Genomic DNA, 23,981 nt, shown 5'->3' on the forward strand with positions numbered 1-23,981 from the left:
AAAGGTTTCTTGTTTTCAGTCACTTGATGTACCTTCTTGTTACTCTGTATTGTATCAGTTTTCTGCTTCTTATTTGCTTTGCAGACTCTTTCAATTTGCCCTTGTCTGCCACATTGTCTGCAGTCTTTGGCCTAGAAATTCACTATGGCCCCGCCAGCTGGCTAACGGCCAAAAGTTAGCGCTGGGCGCGGAGCAATGTGCGACCGTCTGATATTCGCTTTTTGCGCCCCAAGTCGGAACCGGTCGCTATTCCAGGGTGTGCCCGCCCCCGCTTGGGGCGCTGAAACTGAATTTCAGCGCTCTAAGTGCCACTGCGCCACCCGATGCGGTGCGGCAGGCTGCGGTACTGCAGGCCTCCTCCTTCTCTTAAGGTGGAGGTGCCTGCAACGGGGAGATCGCCACTGGATTGTGCCGGCAAATAAGCCCGGCACCACGGAGAAGTGCCGGGCTCGCGGAAAGCAGCCGGCAATGCCGCGGGGGGGGGTGGAGGAGGCCGGGGAAGGAGGTGCGGGCAGGCGGCTGCCGAAAGAGCGGCCGGCCGCACCTCCACCTTAAAGCGCCCCAGTAGCGCAGCAGTACGGCCCCGTTTTTCAATCGCTGTTTGCGGCCGCTGCAGAAGAGGCGGCTGCAACTAAATATGGGGTTTGGGTCGGAAGCAGGGCGGAACCGGGGCACTGCGCACACCGATGACGTCATCGGTGTCAGCGCAGCGCTACCGGCTACCGCCGCCATTACCGCAGCGCTGAATATCAGCGCACCCTCTTACACTGGCGCAGAAACCCTATTTGGGTGGTAACTGGGCGCAAAGCCCACTGAATTTCTAGCCCTTTGTCTTTAAACCAACAGTCATTGTGGTTATGTGACATTTTGCCACAGCGATAACACTTCTTTTCTTGTTTCAGTGACATTTTATTAGTTGAATATTCCAGGGATTTTTGTTGAATTTCTAAAGCGCCACGTGCTGCTGCTTCCATTGATATTGCAATACTCAGAGCCTTCTCCAATGTGAGGTCTTTTTCAGACAGGAGCTTCTTTTGTGTGCTTTCATTTTTCATGCCACACACAAATCTGTCCCTCAATGCGTCTGATAAGCCCACTCCAAATTGGCAATGTTCTGATAATTTGTGCAACTTTGCCAAATATTCAGAAATGCTTTCATTTTTGCTCTGGTTCCGTTTATGGAATTTAAATCTTTCAGCTATGAGCAGTGGTTTGGGGCTTAAATGTTCTTGGAGTGTGTCCACTATTTGTTTGAATGTTTTGTTTGCTGGCTTTTCAGGGGTTAATAAACTAGGTAGCAGCCCATATGTCTTTGCGCCCATAGCACTCAGCAAAACAGTGGCTTTCTTTTCTACCTCCACACCGTTAGCCTCACAGTACAACTCCACTCTTTCAATGTAAGTTGCCCAGTCTTCAATGCTGCTGTCAAATGCTGCAATAGTGCCAATCATCGCCTTTTTTTTTTCCAAACCCATTTTTCTTTCTTTACTAGTTAGCTCGCGTCATGCAAGTCACTGTGCACTTTTCACTTGACTTACGTATCCCCTGCCTAGCTTAGCAAGCATGCTCCGTTTTCTCTGCCTTCTCGCTCCTTTCTTCCAAGTTTCGGTGTCCTCTGGATGCAATGCCAGAATAGGAAGACGTAGGTTCATCATTCTCGTCGCCAATTTGTTGTGTTTGTACCGCTATACACAACTACATAAAATAATAAAGCGGCAGAGACTGAGAGTAACTTCAAGTGATCTTTACTGGTTAACTGGAACTTCGGCACTGACTATATAAATCGATATGCGTCTGTCATATACGCTCGCAACTAAGGATGTACATCCGCAAAACAAAGTAGTCCCTTCAATGTTGTATACATTACAAATTTAAATTAAATTAACTCAAATCAATACCACTAATTACACTACAATTAAATGATATACTCAAGGGCCCTTGTATACTAGCACTCCCCGCTACACAACAGAGACCTTCGAAACTATAACCACAACAATTAAGACCTTCTAAACTTTATAAATTATTAACCTTAACTGTCAAACTATAGATTAGTATAAATACTCACCTGGCCGTACTCACCCAATCAGCTGCTTCCTCTTGCCTGCGTCACTTTTTGAATCGTGACGTGGCTCTGGAACGCCACCGCCGGTCTGCAAGATTGGTAAGCCTCTGAAAAAGCCCGCGAAAGTGTGTTTAAATACTCACTGTACCGCCGCTCTCTCCACTCCCGACACCGGCCTCTGTAAAAAAGCCCGCGAAAGTGAGTTTAAATACTCACTGTACCGCCGCGCTCTCTGCTCCCGACACTGACCTCTGCAAAAAAGCCCGCGAAAGTGAGTTTAAATACTCACTGTACCGCCGCTCTCTCCGCTCCCGACACCGGCCTGAGGCTCCTCCAGCACTGCACCTGGGGCCTCCTTACCTGCCTGATTTGCAGTCACACCCTCCTGTCCCTGACCACTAACCAGACCTGTATCACTACCAGACCTAAGGGGTGTGATTGCCTCCTGGATGAAAGTGTCCAGGTAACTCTCCCCATCCCTGATGCCCCTCAGACTCCAGCTCAAAATGTCTGCAACTCAGACTCTAGCACAAAAACTCTGATCTGAAGTTACTTGAGATGCAGGCACTTACTGCAAACGTGGTTGTCCAGGATCACAATGCTCTCCACAAACTCCCACATTCTGCAGTTACGACACACCACCTGCACTGCCATCCCTATATGACCGTGTTGTATTTAATTAAATTTACTTAAATTTGTAATTAGGTAACTTAGTTTGCAGTGTAGTTTCTTGACTACTCACTTGACCCTGTATGCTGGGTATGACCTTCCACCGGCAACCCCCATTCACCTGCTGTCTACTACTAGGCCCACCTGCTGCTCCTACTGGTTGCTGAAGCTGCTGCTGCTGCTCCTCTTGCACCACCTCCTCCTCCACCTCTTCCTCCATCCAAATCTAAGTGGCTCTAATGGCACCCATGATAATCTTTGAGAGCTTAATCAGGGTAGGTAAAGCAAAAAATCTCAGAAAGAAGCAATCTGGAAGCTGGAAACTCTCCTAGCAATTCAAACAGCACATAGATCCTTATGATGCAATTGACTGCAGCCGAGTCTCCCTTTAATTGGTGCTTCTGTAGGGGGTGGTGTGTGGGGTCAGCTTCACCTGTGACTTATGAGCGGTTCGAATCACTCCCACTCCCTTGGTTCTAGACCTTGGACTTATTTGGGGGTTGTGATAAAAGTGCAGCAGACAACTGATTTTTGGTGCAAGAACTTTGATCTTTATTTGAGAAAGAAAATACAACACAATAATACCACGCTGTAAAAATGGGGAAACACTTCGACATACAGGAGGGAAAATTACAGTAGACAAATATCTCACCCCTCCCAATCCCACCTTACTAGATAAGTTAGGCTCTGAAGGACCAGGGATAATGCTCACCAAAACGACTCCTTGACAGTTGAGCAGGCTCGCGATTTCGGGGTTCGCTAGATGCGTTGGTTGGGGCCTGCTGTACCCTGGACGCGGTAGAGGACTTCACCTGCGTATCTGGTCAGTCTTCGCGAGACCACTGATCCGGTAGGGTGAGTATTGGATCTATCAGGTGAGTACCCAATTTCCTTTGGTTAGAAATAGGGCTTAGAGTCTTCTGAATAAAATCTTACCATGGGGTAAGTCAGGATAGTTTGTAGAGTGGAAAAATATGCGGATCTTCGGTTTCTTCCGAGTTGGTTTTTCGTTGATCGCGGTTGGCTGAAGGTAATATTCGGTTGGTTGTTTCGTGGGGCCCTTGGTGCTGCAAGGTGTTCATTGGTGTGTTACTTTTCTTCTTCTTCGAGAGAGAGAACTGCTTCGAGATGCTCGCTCCTTGACCTTGATGTTGCTCGACGATGGCGCTTCTTGAACTTGTGTCTTCTTTTTCGATCGAACTGTACTGTACTTCTTAACTGTTGAACAGGCCCCCAATTATACTAATCGAGGCCTGCTAATCTACGTGCCAAATCAGTTTAGGTTTATTGTTAGATTTTGGCGAGCTCGTTAACATTGAGTTGTGTAAATTAAGCGGTTTCGAGATGGCTTCCTGAGTTGTTGAAGTAGTTTAAAAATGTGAGAAGTGGTTTCAGGATGGTTTACCTGAGCTGTTGAGCTCTTATCTAATTGTAGTGAATTGTCCTCAAGCTTTGAGTTTCCTGTGGGGCCTGAGATTCTTTGTAGGTTGGTGAAATTATTTGTTTTAATCATAATCATAATCATAATCAACTTTATTGTCATTGTTAGTGCACAAGTGCAGTACAACGAAATGTAGGCTTGCGGCTCCCGAGAGTGTACATTCAGATTAAGACATTTAAACATTCAACATTCATTTGGCTTGTAATACATTAACATAAACATAATAAAGTGCATTGGCAGATGTGCAGGCTTTTGAGTTTATTTGTGGAGTTCAGTAGGATGTTTTTGGATGGGTCCTGTGAGGCTGTTCTTCCGTGGGTCTATTGTTAGCATGTAAATTTCTTGATAGGGGCTGAATGACATTTATAGTTCCCCCAGACAGTTTGACTATCTTGAATACTCAAACTGTCTACTGCAGAGGTAGATCCCAAATTCTGCAACAGCCTTTTCCCAAACATGCCTGAACATGTCCTTTTAAAAATGCCAAGTATGTTTTCTGACCTTGAATCTCCTTGTTAGGCCCAACATGCCCTTTTATCACTCCTGAAGTTTTAGCAAGGGTCCAAAGTCATTTTTAATAGGGTTTTCCTTCGTTTTGGGGATCTGTTAATTTTGAGAACCTTACAGTCCACCCTGTGATACCTTACTCGCTAGTGAGCAAAATTCCTGATCCCTGAGAACCAACCTTCCCCTGTATTTTACCTATCTAAAACCCAAAAACACATATTCCCCTTTAGGTGTAGTGTTCCAATACATAAAATTTGGTTACATTCATATCCAACACCCCTGAACCACTTGGAAGGAAAAAAAATATGGTACATACATAGAAAAGAAAAATACACGGTCACAATCTTTATTTTTAATAACGATTAAGGCTCATCTCATACCTGGTCATAGACTTTATTTTGATGCTTGTCCCATGTTCTCTCATGTTGGGATCAGAGCATTCTCTCCCTCCCCTTGCACTTTGTGCATAGTAAGTAGAAAACTATACTGAGCTGGCAGACTACTAAAATGTGGGAAGTCATTCTGATCCAAGAAGGGACCTCTATATTTTCAAAAATATCCCACCAGGGTGGAACTACGATATCCAAGATCTTGGCCCTTATCTCGACTGTCTTCTGTTCTAGTGTGTAGAAATGTTTTTGTGATATAACATCTGCTTTTAGTAGGGCGGCAAGATGTTTGGGTAGAGGGGGAATTTCATAGCCAAAATGTGCGACATAGTTTTGCAGGTTGGTGATGTTTTCAGTTACAGTGAGGTGAACAGTGGAGGGTTCAGGAATGGGGACAATCCGTTCCTGGGCCACTTGAACTTCTGCCTCGGGTATAAAGCAGAAACTGCTGTCACTTACCGGACACCAGATGTGCTGTCCATGCTGGTAGTGGGGCGCACTTGTGGTGACACAATATGTCCCACCTCCTATGAATGCTACCTGTGGGGGAACATGGTCTTGTGCCATTACCTCCATGGTACAGTTCACAAGTTGTGCGCCAGCAACTTTAAACCCGCACTGTGGTCTAGAATAGGCGTTCAAGTGCTGGGAACACAGTATTATGTGTGCACCCCAGCTCCGGCACCCGAAGAGGTCTGTACCTGTCATAGCGTGCTCCCACTTTATGACATAAGGTGGGACCACTGCAAAACAGATGTGTGCACCCCCTTGAATGACTCCAATGTTCTCCACCCTGTATGCCGGTGCGGGTTGGGCTGTACCACCCATGACCGGCATCCTCACTACTATCCCCATGATAGTGTGATTGGAATGTCCACAATCCACTGGGACAGGGTAGGCTTCAGAGGCTAGGTGGAGCTGACATGGGCTCAGCGAATTACTAAACGGGTGGAGGGCTGCGAGGTGCTTGTTGCTAATCCAGGAGGGGACTAAACATTGTTTTAAATCCTCTAGGTTGCTGCGGCCCTCACCCAGCAACCATGCCCTGTATAGCACACACACCTCATTCTGTGCAGCCTGATCTGAAGCATTCCTGTCCTCCCGTATGAGTGCATTTACTGTTTTAGCGTGTCTCTCGAGCTCAGCAATGATTTCTTTTAAATGGACCATCATGGCTTGGTCCTCGTGTAGCTCTGAGCCTACCACTGTGTTCTCCTCTGTTAGGATCTTTCATAATTGGGTTTTTAAGCCATTTATCTGTGTTTGCAGCTCTATGTCGTCCAAGCTGTTTATTACAGAAGATCCTGTATTATAAGTGATAAAAATATCGTTCCAGGTTCCCCTTCTTTGTCTTCCCGGGTCCATAGTATGCTCAGCCCGTAAAGTGTATAGCTCTGCTTTGTCTACGTTGGCAAAGTCAAATTCGTAAAATTTCCTAAACATTTCCTTTAGTAGGGCCTGTCTCCTTAGGGCACCATTCAGGTAAGTGTACTTCGGTAAGGTTTAGGATCATTGAAGCTACTGCATAGTGTACCCCCTGGTATAGTACCGTTTTCGGTCGGCACTAGCACTAACCCATTCCCTGGTCCCTTGGTGGTGGTAGGACACCTCTCAATTACAGTCCGTGAGGTTGGGGTCGTGGGCAGGGGCTTTCGGGTCCGTGCTACGAGTTCGGTGGCATTGACTGGGATCGGGGAGTGTGGGACCTCGCACGCATGCAGGCTAGAATCCCACCCCATCCCCTTCCCGGCATCTTGCCATTGTCTGGAGCAGATGATGGATATGACTGTGGGGCTGGCTCTCTCTGATCCCCACATGCAGATATAGATTTCCTGTTCCGACTCCCGCCACTTATCCCAACACGCACTCACTCCCCCATGGGTCCCTGTGATCGTCCGGTGGGTGTCGTTCCCAGTTGGCTGTATGGTCCTCTATGTCCCTGCTCAGCTTCCTGAGCCACCACCACCTATCCAGAGGAATCTGTCCTTTACATGTGAGGCACACACGTTTCCCCTCTGTGACACTGATCCGTGTGGCCACGACCTATACCCTGGGGCACGTGATGGAGGCCTCCCCGTAGGTGAACCCGGTCTGGCTGGAGTATTGTGTCGAGTTAAACCCCAGCCACCCTGGCCACTGTAGTGTATGTGCCTTTAAGAGCCCCCTGTGAACTGTAATGCCGGTAATGGCCACTCGGGCTATATAAGCCTGTATATTGTGTTGTATCAGTTAGTTCCCCTCCAGACTTTGTTCAGTAAACACCTGTGAAACCAACTCCTGTCTTCAGTGTCTCTATTAACACACGGACACAACAGCCACCTTCCCTCATGGAAGTAAATAGCGAGCTCCTCCACACCCAGTTCGCCACCTCCAGCGGTAACGATCGGTGCTCTCTCTCCCGAGCACCCATACATGTGGGAGTCCGCCACGTCACCTCGGTCACCGATGCTCACCCCTACCAGGGCGAGCAGGAGTAGAACCTTTCTCATGCTGATTTCCTCTCTGTAGGGACACATAAAACAGGTAGCCATGTCCCGAGAAGGTTCTCTGGCTTGACAAGTGATCGAGTCTCGAAAACTTAAACTTATCATAACTAATTAACCAATAGTAAACCTAAAACTATCAAAACAATAAAACACACTTAAAATTCATCAGAGAGGCTATGTACATCTGTCGCCCGTCTCTGGACGACCAGGCTAATTCCTGTTTGGCCTCTGTCTTCTGTGGCCTCTGGGCAGCTTGTACGCCTGGTCGTAAGGTGGCCTGTGCCACCGGACCTGAAGAGTCCTTCTTAAAACAACTGGGAGTTTCCCTGAATCCCAGATGATCGGGGGAATGTGCCCTCCTGTGCTGCAGCACACTACCCCCTTCTGTGTGGCTGCCGAGTCCCTGTCCTGTCCTGTAGGTTCCCGGCAGCCTGAGGCTGCAGGCTGGGGATCCCTCTTGCTTTCCTTGCCCAATGCTACCTCTCGTGTGAGTCCCTCACCGTTGGAGGCTGCATGCTGGGGATCCCTGTCCTTAGATTGATCTCTGACCTTGGGCACTCCTTTTCGGGTTGCGACCCCTCCGGGGCAGAACCGTTTAAACTGGTACACAGGTGACCATGGTAGTTTAGGCTGTGGTATGCGAGGAGACCTTCTTAAGGCTCCGGTTACTGGGGGTGTGTCCGAGTCCCAAATATAGGTGGGATGGCCCCTCCAGTGACACAAGCCACTGCCCCCACCGGTGCGGTCTGTGAGTCTGCCACAGCTGTTGGCTGAGGACCTCTATCTTTAGTGCAGTTCACCCTTGCTGGCCTTTCTCGGGTTTAAACAGTTTACATTGATTAATGTGGAACCACTTTGTGCGGCGGGGCATCTTAAGGTATAGACCATGGGGCTGGCCTTGTCTACAATGCTATACGGCCCCATGTACAATGGTTCAAAACTCCCTAACCGGGCAAAGTTCCTCACCATGACGTAATCCCCTATCTCCCACTCGTGGTGCCTGTTGGGTTCTAGCAGCAATCGGTTACTCCGGTGCTGTTTTCCCATGTTGCTAACAGCCTGCCAGTGAATCTGCTTAAGGTGTTCAAACAGATTCCTGACGAAGCTGTCCCGGTTCACCTCTCTGAGCTGACCTTCCGTGAGCACCGGGGCTAGCAAATGGGTGGGGGTCCGCATAACCCTACCAGTCATGAGCTCATGTGGGGAATACCCCGTGCTTTTTGACTGGCTGGCTCGGATCCCCATTAGGACCAACGGTAAAACTTCTACCCACTTCTTGGGTGAGTCTCCCGTCTCCTTACGCAGCCTTTCTTTGATGGTACGGTTTAGACGCTCCACAGGATCCGATGACTGCGGGTTGTAGGCAACGTGCCATTTCCCCTCAATGCCAAGTACCATGAGGGTCTCTTGCGTGACCTGCCCGGTAAAGTGACTTCCTTGGTCGGACTCCACATACTGCGGTAGTCCCCATCGTGAGAACACTTCCCTGACCAGGATCGTAGCTGTACCCAATGCGGTAGCTGTTCGGCAGGGAAAAGCTTCCACCCACTTTGAAAACACATCCACCAGGACTAGGCAGCATTTGTAGCCTCCCTGGGCGGTGGGTAGGGGCCTGATGTAATCGATCTGGATTGACTGCCATGGTCCCTCTACCCTCCTAATGTGTCCCAAAGATACCTTCCTTTTCTGGGGGTCAGGGTTATTAGCAGCACACACCAGACAGCTGACACAAAACTCGCGGACATGTTCCCTCAGTCCTGGCCATCATCCTGCCTGTTCCACCTGTTGCCAGGTGGTCTCAGGCCTGGGATGCCCTGCTCCTGGACCCTAATGGGCCAGTTGGAGGAATTCCCTTTGGTGCTGCTGCGGCACTACCCACTGCTAACTCCTGAACAGCATGCCTTCCTTAACGGTGATGGCTGCTGTGCCGTTCGGGCCCTCTACCTTTTCCCCTTTTGTGAGCGCGTTCAGGACGGCTATGAGGATGGGATCCTGGGCTTGGGCCTGCTTTAAGTCCGGAACCAAAGCTACCCCCTGTGTGCCTCCCTTGTCCCGGATTGCGGCTACAGAACCTTTTTGATAGGGATCCCAGAACTTTCCTTCCCTGGCCCTCTGCTTGGCCAATTCGTCTGCCTTTTGGTTGCCCTCTCACATGGGCTCTGTCTTTGAATGGGCTTTAACTTTATTTATGGATATAGACCTTTTCTTCCTCCCCCACGGCTGCCATGATTTTCTCCAGCAGAGGCTTAATTGCCAGGGGTCTCCCGTCAGCGGAGGTATATCCGCGACGGGACCAGATGGCCAGGTATTCCATACACGAATTGCATGTGAACATGCTGTCCGAGCAAATCGTGTACAGGGTAGGGAATTTCTCGGGGTGTGTAACCACGTACACTACCGCAGACAGTTCAGCTTGCTGGGCGCTCATGGTGCTGGGGAGTTTAATTGCCAGGGCAATGTCCGCCCCTGGGTCATAAACTCCACACCCTGTGAGTTGCTTGCCAGCAGATACTGTGCTCGAACCGTCAACATAGATTTCGCGGCCTGTGGGGTGTATCCCGGCCCGAAAACCTATGTTGATTTCCCATACCCCTTCAATGGAACACCGGTGGGCTGTCCCTGGATAAATCATGTTGGCCGTGAGCTTTGGCTCGCAGAGACCTTTCACCTTTAGGTCCATCTGGGAGAGAAGCAGGGTCCAACGAGCAATGCGGGCACTGCTCACTGTCCCATCTTTAATGCTCCCATCTAGGAGCATCTAGGTGGGCGTGTGATGGGTGAGGAAGGTGATGGGTGCGGTACCTGTGAAGATCAATGATCTTTTCACAGCCCAGTGAGTGGCGAGGAGGTGCCCCTCACAGTTGGAACAGCCCTTCTCCACATCTGTGAGTATCCTGGAGGAGTAAACCACTGGTCTCAGCTGGCCGTGCCGCTCTTGGAGCAGCACTGCACTCAGACTGTCCCCACTGGCTGCTACCTCCAGGAAAAACTCTTTTCCCCCATCAATAGCCCCTAGTGCTGACGCGGCCTGCAGAGCTTGTTTGAGTTTTATGAATGCTGCCTCGCAACCCTCATCCCAAATCCACTCCACTCCCTTGTGTAGGAGTCGGAGTAGAGGGGCTGCTGTGGCTGCGTAATCCTCAATGAAATCTCTGCAGTACCCAGTTAGCCCTAGAAAAGATCTCACTCCTGTAACTGTGTTGGGGGCTGGTAACTCCTGCACTGCTTTCCTTCTAGCTCTGTCGATGGCCCTTTCCTCTGCGCGTACAGTCAGCCCTAGGAATTTTACTTCCTGTTGGCCGATCTGGTTTACTTTAAAACCCTCTTGCCTGAGCAGCTCCAGCAGTTCAGCCAGTAGTGGACCGTGTTCCTCTCCTTCATCGGTGAATAGGAGCAGGTCATCCACATAATGTACTAACTGTCGGGGCCGGCTGAAGCCCTTTAAACAATTAGCCATGCATTGGTGAAAAATGCTGGGGCTGTTGTGGAAACCCTGAGGTAGGCAGTTCCAGTGAAAGTGAAGGCGAACTTCACACACAGAAACCCCACAGTGCAGATAGAGGCCATTTCGGCCCATCGAGCCTGCACCGACACATATCCCACCCGATCCCCGTAACCCCTACACCAACACATATCCCACCCTATCCCCGTAACCCCACGTATTTAATCCCCCTAACACTAAGGGTCAATTTTATCATAGCCAATCAACCTAACCCGCACATCTTTGGACTGTGGGAGGAAACCGGAGCACCCGGAGGAAACCCACGCAAACACGGGGAGAATGTGCAAACTCCACACAGACAGTCACCCGAGGCCGGATTCGAACCCGGGTCCCTGGCGCTGTGAGGCAACAGTGCTAACCACTATTCCACCGTACTGGTCCTCTCTGCAGAGGGATGGACCAAAACCCATTGGAAATATCCAGCACCGTGAAGGTGGTTGCAGAGGCTGGGATACTTCCAATGAGGTCGGCGACAGCTGCGACCGTGGGTGCACAGACGGGGATGTTACGGTTCAGTACCTGATAGTCCACTGTGGCCCTCCAGGAGTTGTCCGGTTTTCTAACCGGCCACAGTGGAGAGTTTACATGGGTGGCTGTTGGTCTCAATGCCCCCTGTTTGACCAGAGAGGTCATGGCCATTTCCATGTCTGCCTCCGCCTCCTTGGGGAAATTGTATTGCTTTTGTGGTCGGGTCATGGGGTCCCCGTTCACACTAACCTCGACCCTGTTTACCCTCCCACAATCGTGTTTATGAGTGGCAAATGTGGTGAGGTGTGCTCGCACAAATGCCTGGTATTCCATCGGAGTGTTACTGACCATCAGTTCGAGGTCGTAACCCTCCTTTGGTTTTAAGGTGCACAAGGTCCCCTTGCCCTGTTTCTCTGGGATAACTGCCACTTCATTTTCCTTGCCGGTGCATGCTCCCCATAGACAGTGGTTCCTAAGATCCACTAGAATCCTGCGGCCTATGATAAAATCAGCCCCCAGGATCCCTTTCCCTTCCTGCTCCCACTTCATTAAAACACAGGTCCACTTGGTGTGGAGTGCTCCTAAATGAATGGACAGTGGGATGGAGAATGAGCCAGCCTGCTCGTTACCTGTAAACCCCACTAAGCTGTACGGGACCCCGTTAGACAGAGGTGAGGCGGTGGGGTTATCTGAATAGACTATGGTGCTTGATGCTCCCGTGCCTAACAGATAGGTCCCTTTCACCTTTTCCACCTCCACCTTAACAAGCGGCCTCTTCCATGCATCATGCTCAAGGGGATTCAGGTAGACAGGCTGCGCTGGCTCCAGTCATAAGTCTAGGTTGGGTGGAGCAGATGGGGTTAAAACACCAGTGGCGGTGGATACCTTCCCTGGGCCATTTAATAAAACTCGGAGCGAAGCTACTTTTCAATCAAGCGTGGGGGGAGAGGTCGGTGTTTCTGTTTTTGGGGCAGGAGCTGGGGAGTTCTTTCCTACGTTATCCTTCCACGGATTCCTACAGTCCCTTCTCCAATGCCCATTCTTCCCGCACCCGAAGCAGTTACGCTTCGTATCGGAAGGGTTACCCCCTTCCTGGTGCCATTCTTTCTTATTCTGGCTGGGTTTCATTTCATGAACCTTTCCTTTTGGTGGGTGTTCTTCCACCCCTCTACCATTGCGGTAAGCCAGGGTCAGTTGTCTGACCACTGTCTCCTCGGTGACCTGGGGGCCTTTTGGGTCAAACCACAGCTCAGCCTTGGCTCTGATCCGCGGCAAGCTGTTTGCCACCAGGCTTCGGAGCCAGTGGGCCAGCTCGTCCTGGCTCAGGTGAGGCCGGTTGAGGTCCCCATTACAGGCACTCCTGTACGCAGGCCACAGCCTGTCTGCGAAAGCCTGTGGGGTCTCCCCTGCTAACTGTGTTGTCTTCTCCACCCAGGAGAAAGGACTACCATCGTTCATACCCATGGTCTCCAGAACTTCCTCCTGGATGGCAGCGTACCCCCCTTGCCCTTTCTTGCTCTCCGCAGAGAGGGACTGGTACTATTTGCCATCCAGGGAGAAAAGGAGCATTTTGGCCATCTCAGATTCATCACACTTGTTGATGCCTGCTGCCTGTTCCACTTCCATGAAGTGGACCGAGGGGTCTCCCTTTTGGGTGAGTTTGTTCAGGTGGCTTATCATAGTCCTAAGCTGTTGAGTACCATGGGGAACCACGAATTGGCTTTCCAGGGGTCCCTGACCCCCACCACCGCCGGGCGGGCCAAACATTTGCTGCCGGACCGGGCACATCGGCCCCGGCTCCGACCTTTCCTGCTTTGGCTCGCCCACCCCTCCCTGCTGCCAAACCGAGTTAAAACCCAGCGCCACAGGTGGTGGTGGTGTGCTCTCCCTGCCAGCCTCACAAATTGCCCGCCCCTCCTGCTGCCCAACCGGGTTGTTCCCCGGCGCCACAAGTGACGTCTAAACAGTTTCCCCTTCTATTTCCAGGTCCACCCGGGCCGCACCCGGGCTTATTAGACACAACATGCCTTTTGCCCTGGACAGAGCAAGGTTTAAACTATCGATCTGCTTCTGACAGGGGCCATGATCTCCCGCTTCAAAATCCCTAGTACTTGCTATCTTATAAGCTGCCTGTATGTCTCTCAACCTCTCCTCCTGCTCTTTTACTTGCCTGGCAAGGCGGGCGTTCTCTTCTCGTAACATTAGTTCGTTACTTTTTGCCTCGGTGACCTGACACCGAAAGTATTCCTGCCTGTTCCTATGCTTTTCCACTATCTGCATCTTTTCCTGGTTTTGGGCGTTTAATTCCTCCAATAATCCTTCCCCTGCTAGAACCCTTGCTTGAGACAGCTGAGCTGATTCCCGCAGCTCTTCTGTTAGTGCCTCAATGCGCTTATCTAAAAGCTGGATCTGTCGGCGGGAGCAGACTAACCAGATGGCCTTCTCCACCGACTTTTTATGATCTTTGCTCGCAGTCCATTTAGCTGCAGTGTCCATGGGACGCTCAGCGCGCAACAGACTGAGCACCCATTTCTTGGTGATATTTACCTTCTCAAATAGATAAGAGGAAATCTTCTCTTCCAACTTCGTTCTCTCCTCAAAAACCGTGCTTACTGCATCACATCCCTTTTGCCAAGGTCCTGCCACCGTCACCATTATGTAGGGGTGGTGTGTGGGGTCAGCTTCACCTCTGACTTATGAGCGGTTCGAATCGCTCCCACTCCCTTGGTTCTAGACCTTGGACTTATTTCGGGGTTGTGATAAAAGTGCAGCAGACAACTGGCTTTTGGTGCAAGAACTTTGATCTTTATTTGAGAAAGAAAATACAACACAATAATAACACTCTGATAAAATGGGGAAACACTTCAACATACACGAGGGAAAATTACAGTAGACAAATATCTCACCCCTCCCAATCCCACCTTACTAGCTAAGTTAGGCTCTGAAGGACCAGGGATAATGCTCACCAAAACGACTCCTTGACAGTTGAGCTGGTTCGCGATTTCGGGGTCACTAGATGTGTTGGTTGGGGCCTGCTGTACCCTGGAAGCGGTAGAGGACTTCATCTGCGTATCTGGTCAGTCTTTGCGAGTCCGCTGATGCGGTAGGGTGCGTATTGGATCTATCAGGTGAGTACCCAATTTCCTTTGATTAGAAATAGGACTTAGAGGCCTAGAAATTGAGTGGGCTTAGCGCCCATTTTGCGGCGCTAGAGGGCATTGCGCTGGACTTACAGCCGGTTTTGAAATTGACTAGGGCCCAACATCGGCGTTACACCGGTAGCGCTGCGCCGGCACCGATGACGTCATCGGTGTGCGCAGCGTCCCGGTTGCCGTGGTGACGGGCCCCAGCGCCGAAATTCAGTTGCGGCCGCCTCGCCCGTGGCAGCCGCAACTAAGACTCTGGCAACAGAGTCTTACACGACTTTGCGCCGGCGCATAAAGGTGGAGCGGCGGCCGGCCGCTTTCCCGCCGGCCGCCTGCCCGCACCTCCCTCCCCGGACTCCCCCACCCCCCCCCCGCGGAACAGATGCTTCTCGGCTGCGAGCCCGGCACTTCCCCGAGGTGCCGGGCTCATTTTTGTGGCGATTTAACCGGCCAGCGGGCGGGTGCAGGCAGCTCCTCCTTAACTGAAGGAGGAGGCCTGCACTTCCCGAGCCTGCTGCACCGCATCGGGCGCCGCAGCACCGGAATAGCGCCGCAATGCGGCGCGTAGCGCCAGTTTTCAGGCGCAAACAGCCTTCAGTAGCGCCGGCAGCCGTTTGGGCGCGGCGCTACTGAATTTTTGGCGCGCACAGCGCGACTTAGCACCGGCGCTAAATTTCCGGCGTTAAGCCCCGGCGCAGCGCAAACTCAATTTCTAGGCCAGAGTCTTTTGAATAAAATCTTACCCAGGGGTAAGTCAGGATAGTTTGTAGAGTGGAAAAACTTGCAGATCTTCGGTTTCTTCTGAGTTGGTTTTTCGTTGGTCCCGGTGGCCCAATATTACCCGGTTGGCTGAAGGTAATATTCGGTTGGTTGTTTCGTGGGGCCCTTGGTGCCGCGAGGTGTACGTTGGTGTGTTACTTCTTCTTCTTCTTCGAGAGAGAGAGAACTGTTTCGAGATGCTTGCTCCTTGACCTTGATGTTGCTCGACGATGGCTCTTCTTGAACTTGTTTCTTCTTCTTCGATCGAACTGTACTGTACTTCTTAACTGTTGAACAGGCCCCCAATTATACTAATCGAGGCCTGCTAATCTTCGCGCCGAATCAGTTTAGGTTTATTGCTAGATTTTGGCGAGCTCGTTAACATTGAGTTGTTTAAGTTGTTTAAGCGGTTTCGAGATGGCTTCCTGAGTTGTTGAAGCAGCTTAAAAATGTGAGAAGTGGTTTCGGGATGGTTTCCTGAGCTGTTGAGCTCTTATCTAATTGTAATGAATTGTCCTCAAGCTTTGAGTTTCTCGTGGGGCCTGAGGTTCTTTGTAGGTTGTTGAAATTATTTGTTTTATGCATGTTTTTGGATGGGTCCTGTGAGGCTGTTCTTCCGTGGGTCTATTGTTAGCATGTAAATTTCTTGATAGGGGTTGAGTGACATTTATAGTTCCCCCAGACAGTTTGACTGTATCGAATACTCAAACTGTCTACTGCAGAGGTAGATCCCAAATTCTGCAACAGCCTTTTCCCAAACATGCCTGAACATGTCCTTTTAAAAATGCCAAGTCTGTTTTCTGACCTTGCATCTCCTTGTTAGGCCCAACATGCCCTTTTATCACTCCTGAAGTTTTAGCAAGGGTCCAAAGTCATTTTTAATAGGGTTTTCCTTCGTTTTGGGGGATCTGTTAATTTTGAGAATCTTACACTTCCAATGGCCCTGAGAGACCAACCCGGCACGAATTACTAATGGGTTGGGTGCTGGGCAGGACTTACACAATTTCACGTTAAAATTGCATCGGTGTCCTAATAAGATCCTAATAAGATCCTGATTTGCACACATTCACAAGGCCTGTCTCTGATGGGCGCTTCGGCCGCCTAAGAATAAGTGCATGATTATGTGGTGGTTGTACGGATAGTATCAGAAACAGGGTGGTAAGTACTGTGAAGAAATTTCTACATTATGCCCGCACCATTCCTGCCAGGCTGGGTGATTCAAATTGTCCCTTAAATCTTTGGGGTAGATCTTGACTTTGTGCAATAGTGTAAAACAGGTGAAATTAATGGAAATAAAAATCGGGAGAGATGTAAAAAGGTCTCCTGATTTACTATCACCCATTTAACGCTATCAAGTCAAGATCGACCCCATTATCACAGGTACTTCAGTTTAACTCATTTTATTTTAGCAATACACAACACAAACAAGCTAAAAGAGTTAAAAAAGGGGCACTGAATTGTAAGTTAATTCGCTCTTGAAAGTTACTTTACATCTTTTTATTGATATTACTTCAGAATCTAGCCAAATGTGCAGAGGTTGGTTGATTCATAATTTATGACACCGACCTAGGAATAACAGGTAGAGTTGTTAATGACAATTTTAACCACAGTTCATGAAGCCAGAGTGAAGATAAAAATTTGAGGGAGCTGAGGACTATGAACAGAATATTGAAGTATTTCTCAATAATAAGCCTAATCAGTAAGAGATATAAATCTCTAGATTATAACTGTAATAAAAAACACTGGTAGGTCCCAGGCCTTTCTTCTTTATTAATTGTGGAAGCTACAAATCATCAACCTTCTCATTTCAGATGTGCTCTCGAGTGGTAGCTCCAGAGAAACTTATGCACAGAATCAAACATTGGAAAAGTACGTACACAGTGAAGGGTCGCATTCAACTCTATGAGTTCCTGGACTTATTGTTACTGTAAGTGTTGAAACTCCGCTGAAATGTTACTTTCTCCTTGGAGTCTTTTGAAGAATATTATTTCTATCGTCTAAAAAACATAGGAACGGAACTCGGCCATTCAGCCCCTCGAACCTGCTCCGCCATTCAATCAGATCATGGCTGATCCGTACCTCAACTCCGTTTACCCGCCTTTGATCCATATCCCTTGCTACCCTTACCTAACAAAAATATGTCAAGCTCAGTCTTCAAATTTTCAATTAACCCACCAGCCACAACTTTTTGGGGAGAGCGTTCCAGATTTCCACTACCCTATGTGTGAAGCAATGCTTCCTGACCTCACCCCTGAACACATAGCTCTAATTTTAAGGTTATGCTCCCTTGTTCTGGATTCCCCCACTGGAGGAAATAGCTTTTCTCTATCTACCCTATTGAATCCTGTTATAATTTTAAACACCTCAATTAGATCACCCCTCAACCTTCTAAACTCAAGGGAATACAAGCCAAGTTTATTCTTATGCAAACCAAGTTTATGTTGAGGTTAAGGATTGCAATATTCCAATCCAAAAGCACAATTCTGGAATTGAGAGAGCTTTCAAATATGACTAGCACATCTGCAATTTCCTCACCTATTTCTTTTAATAACCTATAACCTGGGGTGGAAACCAACAGATGTGTCTATCTTAAGTCCCGTTACTTTCTCTATTACCATTTTTTACTTATATTAAAATCAAATGTTCCTCCCCTTGACTTATTTTTGGGTTCCCTTATATCGCTGGTATTCTATCCTCTTTCTCTATTGGGAAAACCAACGAAGTATTCACTTAACAAGTCTGCCATTTTCTTATTGTTCATCTGTTTTTAATGGGCCCACATTTCCATTACCATTCTTTGAGGTAGAAATTGGATAGCACCAGTCTGCTGGCGTGAACTGGGCTTAGGGAATGATTCCTGTGCTGAAACAGGTTGTCCTGAGGCTAGATCAAAATTAGGCCTCGAGCCTCATTTAAATTAGACCAGCGAGCTACAGACGCCGGCTGCATGTCAGGCAGCCCACCGGTGAAGTGGATATCAATTTCTGGACGCTGCGACACTGGCAACGACCCTCAGGCAGGGCTGGGGTGGGGTAGAGATGAATGGGAGGGGGCCGAGCTGGGGCCGGCAGCGGTCGTTGGGACAGCTGTAGAGCCTGGAGGATGATTATGCTTCTGTGATGTAGCTTGGTATATTTTATTTAATGATAAAGGCCCTATATAAATGCAAGTTTTGTTTGTTGTCCAGTATGATTTGGACAGGTTGGGTGATTGGGCAGATGCATGGCAGATGCAGTATAATGTGTATAAATGCAAGGTTCTCCACTTTGGTGGCAAAAGCAGGAAGACAGATTATTATCTGAAAGGCAATAGATTGGGGAAAGGGGAAGTGCAACGAGACCTGGGTGTCCTTGTGCACCAGTCTCTGAAGGTAAGCATGCAGGTGCAGCAAGTGGTTAAGAAGGCAAATGGTATGTCGGCCTTCATAGTGAAAGGATTCGAGTACAGGAGCAAGGATGTCTTGCTGCAGTTGTACAGGGCCTTGGTGAGACCACACCTTGAGTATTGTGTGCAGTTTTGGTCACCTTATCTGAGGACGGATGTTCTTGCCATGGAGGGAGTGCAGCAAAGATTCACCAGACTGATACCTGGGATGGCAGGAATGACGTATGAAGAGAGATTGGGTCAATTAGGCTTATATTCACTAGAGTTTAGAAGAATGAGAGGGGATCTCATTGAAACTTATAAAATTCTAACAGGACTAGACAGACTAGATGCAGGAAGGATGTTCCCGATGGCGGGGGAGTCCAGAACCAGAGGGCACAATCTAAGGATAAGGGGAAAGCCATTTAGGACTGAGATGAGGAGGAATTTCTTCACCCAGAGAGTAGTGAACCTGTGGAATTCTCTACCACAGAAGGCAGTTGAGGCCAATTCATTAAATATATTCAAGAAGGAGTTAGATATATTTCTTAAGGCTAAAGGAATCAAGGGATATGGGGAGAAAGCAGGGACAGGGTACTGAGTTTGGATGATCAGCCATGATCTCATTAAATGGCGGAACAGGCTCGAGGGGCCGAATGGCCTACTCCTGCTCCTATCTTCTATGTTTCTATGTTAAAAGCAAGACCAGACATGTATCCTTGCTGCCTATAACCTCCCTATCCAGCATGGTTCAGATCTGGAACTGAGTAGGGTAAGGGATCAAAATTGCAATTGGGGTCCTATGTTGGATAGTTCATTGTCTGTGCCTGTGCCAGCTCTTTGAAAGAGCCATCCTTAAATGGCACGATGGGCCAAAAGGCCTCCTTATGTGCTGTATCATTCTATGTACATCATAGGATTCTGATTTGCATAATAGAAATGGTCTCCCACCTCAAACAGGTGGGTACTGTAGTCATCCATCTGAAGGCCCCTACCAAGATGGTGGTGACCGGAACACCAGCGTACAAGGGACACCCTATTCAGGCCACAACTGTCCCCGTTAGGCAAGCCGGCTGCAGTTAAGATCAGCCCCTGTACCTCAATGGATACCCTCTGATTTTTTACTTTTTGACCAGCCTCTTACCATGTTCCATCTATAATTTAAAAAAAACTTTCATGTGAAACTTTGACAAATGCTTTCAGCAAATCTAAAACCATATACAGTACTTTATCTCATCAAGCAGGAAAGTCCTTTGCTAAATTGATGCTGGCAGTTTCGTAGTACGTTATTGCTATACAGATACTCTTCCAAACTACCTCTTAGAATAGATTCCATTCATGTACCTGTTTTTGATGTTAGGGTAATGAGCCTGGGTCAGTTTTGCCCATTTTAAATATAGGTGCTATCAGTGTCCAGCAATTCCTTCATGACAATAGCTGGTGCCCCATAATTTTCTTCCATGGACTCCTTCAGTATGCTAAGGTATATGCCACCTGTTTCAGGTGATCTGTGGGTTGAAAATATTTGTTTGTTTTTAAACTATTTCATGATTTTCATATGCGCTATCACTTTCAATTTTAAAATTCTACCTTCCTCCCTCAATACTGCTGTACTTTTCTGATACTGGAAGCCATTTTAGAATTGTGTTCAACAGTTTCACCTTTAATGCCCCCTTTAATCTGTTTTAGCAAATTCCCATACAATACTTCTGCCAAAATCCTCCCCTTCCTTTTTTGTTGAAGACTTTGGATAGTTTGTTTTTCTTTTTATTCCATCTTTTATTTAAATAATTTTTGTACAATTTACACCAAGTCACTGCCGTAATCTTACAGGATTTCATTCATTTTAGACCATGTTCTGATTGAACATTTGTTTAAATATGCTGAAAAGGCAGGAGAATGACTTAGGAAATGGTACTGTGTGGATGGATCCTTTGGAATAACTGAGTATTATGCCACCAGGACCATAGGAGAGATTGAAGTACTCTAGAAGTTAATAATTTGGATCACCTCTCCTGCTACTGCCTGGTTGCTACAGGACTGGGTGACAAACTGGATGTAGACAGCAAGCTGAACACAGCCGAAGACCCAGAACTGCGAACAGCAGCACAAATGTAAATTTGTGGATTTTTGAATGTCAGAACATTTAAACAATGTTTATTTGTAACAAAATCAGTGACACGCTGTGATACTGTGACTATATGATATTATGCCAGACACCTCTGGATTTTCATCTCAGAATCATACATCATGCATGTGACAAAAATCTTGCAGTGTTAAAACTGTAGCTCACACATTAAAATAGCAGTTAAAAGAATATGAGAATAATTCAATTTAGAAGCTGTAAAAGCACGTGTTTTAGGAGGCTGTGTTCTAAAATACTAGCAAAAGATATGAGGCAGCATGTCGACATAAATCCGAGACCCTCCCATTCTCCTCTCCTCACTCGAAGATGTTAACTCCTCTGGTCTATGGTTATGTAAATGCTGGCAGACTGCCAGTATTTCACCCAGTTGGCCATTCTTAAATGTGTGAACTTAGTGAATGTCGGCTACGAGCAGGCTATTTGCTCATGGGAACATCACAAACAAATCGAATCCTTGCCCAGCTGAGTTCTGTAGTGTCCGCGTATCAATAACACATGGACTGCAGGAGAACAATAATAACAGGTGTTCACTGAACAGAGGGTATGCTGAAACTGAAAGTACAGAAGCCTGCTACGGCTTTATATACAGGTGTGGTCACTGCCGGTACTACAGTATAAAATCAGTTCTCTCTTAAAGGTACATACACAACAATTCCTCCCCTTTTAGATAAACAGTACATAACATTCATTTAACAATTAAATAATAACTAATTACAATTACAATTTTCTCTGTATTATATACATCAACTGAAGTAATCATTTATAAATTCAGTCTTTGAGGAGGCTTCCTGATCCTGACTGGATAGCGCCTTTCTCAAGTATCCTGTTCTTGCGGCGGAGTCGATTCTGGCTCATTGTCATTGGTTGGTTCGTCAGCTTCCAATACCACTGATTCTTAGGTAGACGCAATCTGTATCACAGAATCACAGAAACCTCACAGTGCAGATAGAGGCCATTACGGCCCAGCGAGCCTGCACTGACACATATCCCACCCGATCCCCGTAACCAACACATATCCCACCCTATCCCCGTAACCCCACATATTTAATCCCCCTAACACTAAGGGTCAATTTTTATCATAGCCAATCAACCTAACCCGCACATCTTTGGACTGTGGGAGGAAACCAGAGCACCCGGAGGAAACCCACGCAAACACGGGGAGAATGTGCAAACTCCACACAGACAGTCACCCGAGGCCGGATTCGAACCCGGGTCCCTGGCGCTGTGAGGCAACAGTGCTAACCACTATGCCACCGTGCTGTACTTCGGGTTCATCACCAGGTGCGCATGCTCGTGGTATGGATTTGGCTTGTTCCTGTGACTCTAGAATCTGGTCAGCATGGCGTCTCACGATGCTCTCTCCAACGTCCACTGTGTACATTAGTGGTCCCTGCTGTGTGCATATCATTCCTGGCTGCCATTTTTCTGTTCGGTAGTCGCGGGCCAAGACTGGTTGCCCTATCATGAAGCTTCTGGTTGGCTTCTCATTTATGTGCTGGAATTGCTTATCCTCAACATCTCGTCTTATGTTTGGTTTGAGCAAATCCAGGCGACACCTTAGCCTTCGGTTGAAGAACATTATGGCTGGAGCTTGGTTGGTGACTGCATGTGTTGCATTCCGGTAAGCAAACAAGAAATTATCCAGCTTGTGTTGTAGCGGTATGTCGTCGTTATACATCGCCTTTATTGCTTTTTTAAAGGTCTGAACAAACCTCTCAGCCAATCCATTTGTGGCTGGGTAATATGGGGCAGGTGTGTAATGTTTTACCCCATTATTCCTCAAAAACCTCCGGAAATCCTCGGACACAAACTGTGGTCCATTGTCGGAGCAAATCTGTTCTGGCAAGCCATTCCTGGCGAAGATGGTCCGTAGGACTGCAATAATTTTCTCCGTGGCGGTGGAGGACATTTTGATGACCTCGGGCCATTTCGAATGTGCATCCACGGCGATTAAAAACATTGAGTCCATAAATGGACCAGCAAAATCAATGTGTACCCGTTGCCATGGAGATGAGGGCCACTCCCATGGGTGTAGCGGGGCCTGTGGTGGAGCGTTTTGGACCTTCTGGCATCCTGTGCATCTCTTGGTCATATCCTCGATTTCTTTATCGATTCCCGGCCACCACACAAACGCCCTGGCTAGGCTCTTCATTTTTACCCCTCCCAGATGACCCTCATGAAGCTCATTGAGCACTCTATCTCTCAACTTGGGTGGAATTACCACTCGGGATCAAGGTCCCCCGGCACACTGAAAGCTGTTCTCTCCTTGGCGAGAATGCTGGCAACAGTGAGTCGCCATGTGCTGGCCATCCCTTCACCATCAAATCATAGACCCGAGAGAGTGTCGGGTCATTTCGGGTTTCCTTCTCTATACTTGAGTTTGTAACAGGTAGACATTCGACTATGGTCGAATGGAATATCTCAACAGGGTCCACTGCAGGCGCTTCCTCCACCGTAGGCAACGGTAGGCGCGACAGCCCATCAGCGTTTCCATGCTGTTTCGTACCCTTGTACTCTATGTCGTATTGATGTGCCCCTAGAAAAAGGGACCATCTTTGCAGCCGTTGCGCCGTCATCACTGGAATGCCCTTCTTTGGGTTAAAAATGGAGACCAGAGGCTGATGATCAGTCAGTAGGGTGAATTTCTGCCCGTGCAGATAGTGATTGAACTTCTTCACCCCCCACAACAGGCTGAGGGCCTCCCTGTCAATCTGGGCATAGTTACGCTCGGCTGAGGTTAACGAGCGCGATGCAAAGGCTATTGGCCTCTCTGAACCATCAAGGAATTTGTGTGACAGCACCGCTCCAATGCCGTAGGGAGACGCATCACATGCCAACCGAATCGGTAGTGTTGGATTGTAGTGGGCCAATACTTCTTTTGAAGTGATTAGGCATTTACATTTCTGAAAGGCACGCTTACACTCATCACTCCATTTCCATGTTACTCCAGTTTGCAGCAGGGCGTTCAGTGGGTGCAGAATTGTAGATAAATTCGGCAAGAACTTATGGTAGTAGTTCACCAACCCGAGGAACAACCTCAGTT

The 23,981-nt window shown here is 48.2% G+C and overlaps 2 pseudogenes; one reads left to right on the forward strand and one right to left on the reverse strand.

Annotated features, from left to right (window-relative positions):
* Positions 1–6,511, reverse strand: part of LOC147119965 (uncharacterized) — a 48,312-nt pseudogene extending 41,801 nt beyond the window's left edge.
* Positions 1–23,981, forward strand: part of LOC147119964 (uncharacterized) — a 1,277,156-nt pseudogene that overhangs the window by 378,908 nt on the left and 874,267 nt on the right.

This window comes from Somniosus microcephalus, chromosome 4 (assembly GCF_052327205.1).
Source record: "Somniosus microcephalus isolate GS21.2 chromosome 4, FLI_Smic_1.0, whole genome shotgun sequence".
NCBI lineage: Eukaryota > Metazoa > Chordata > Chondrichthyes > Squaliformes > Somniosidae > Somniosus > Somniosus microcephalus.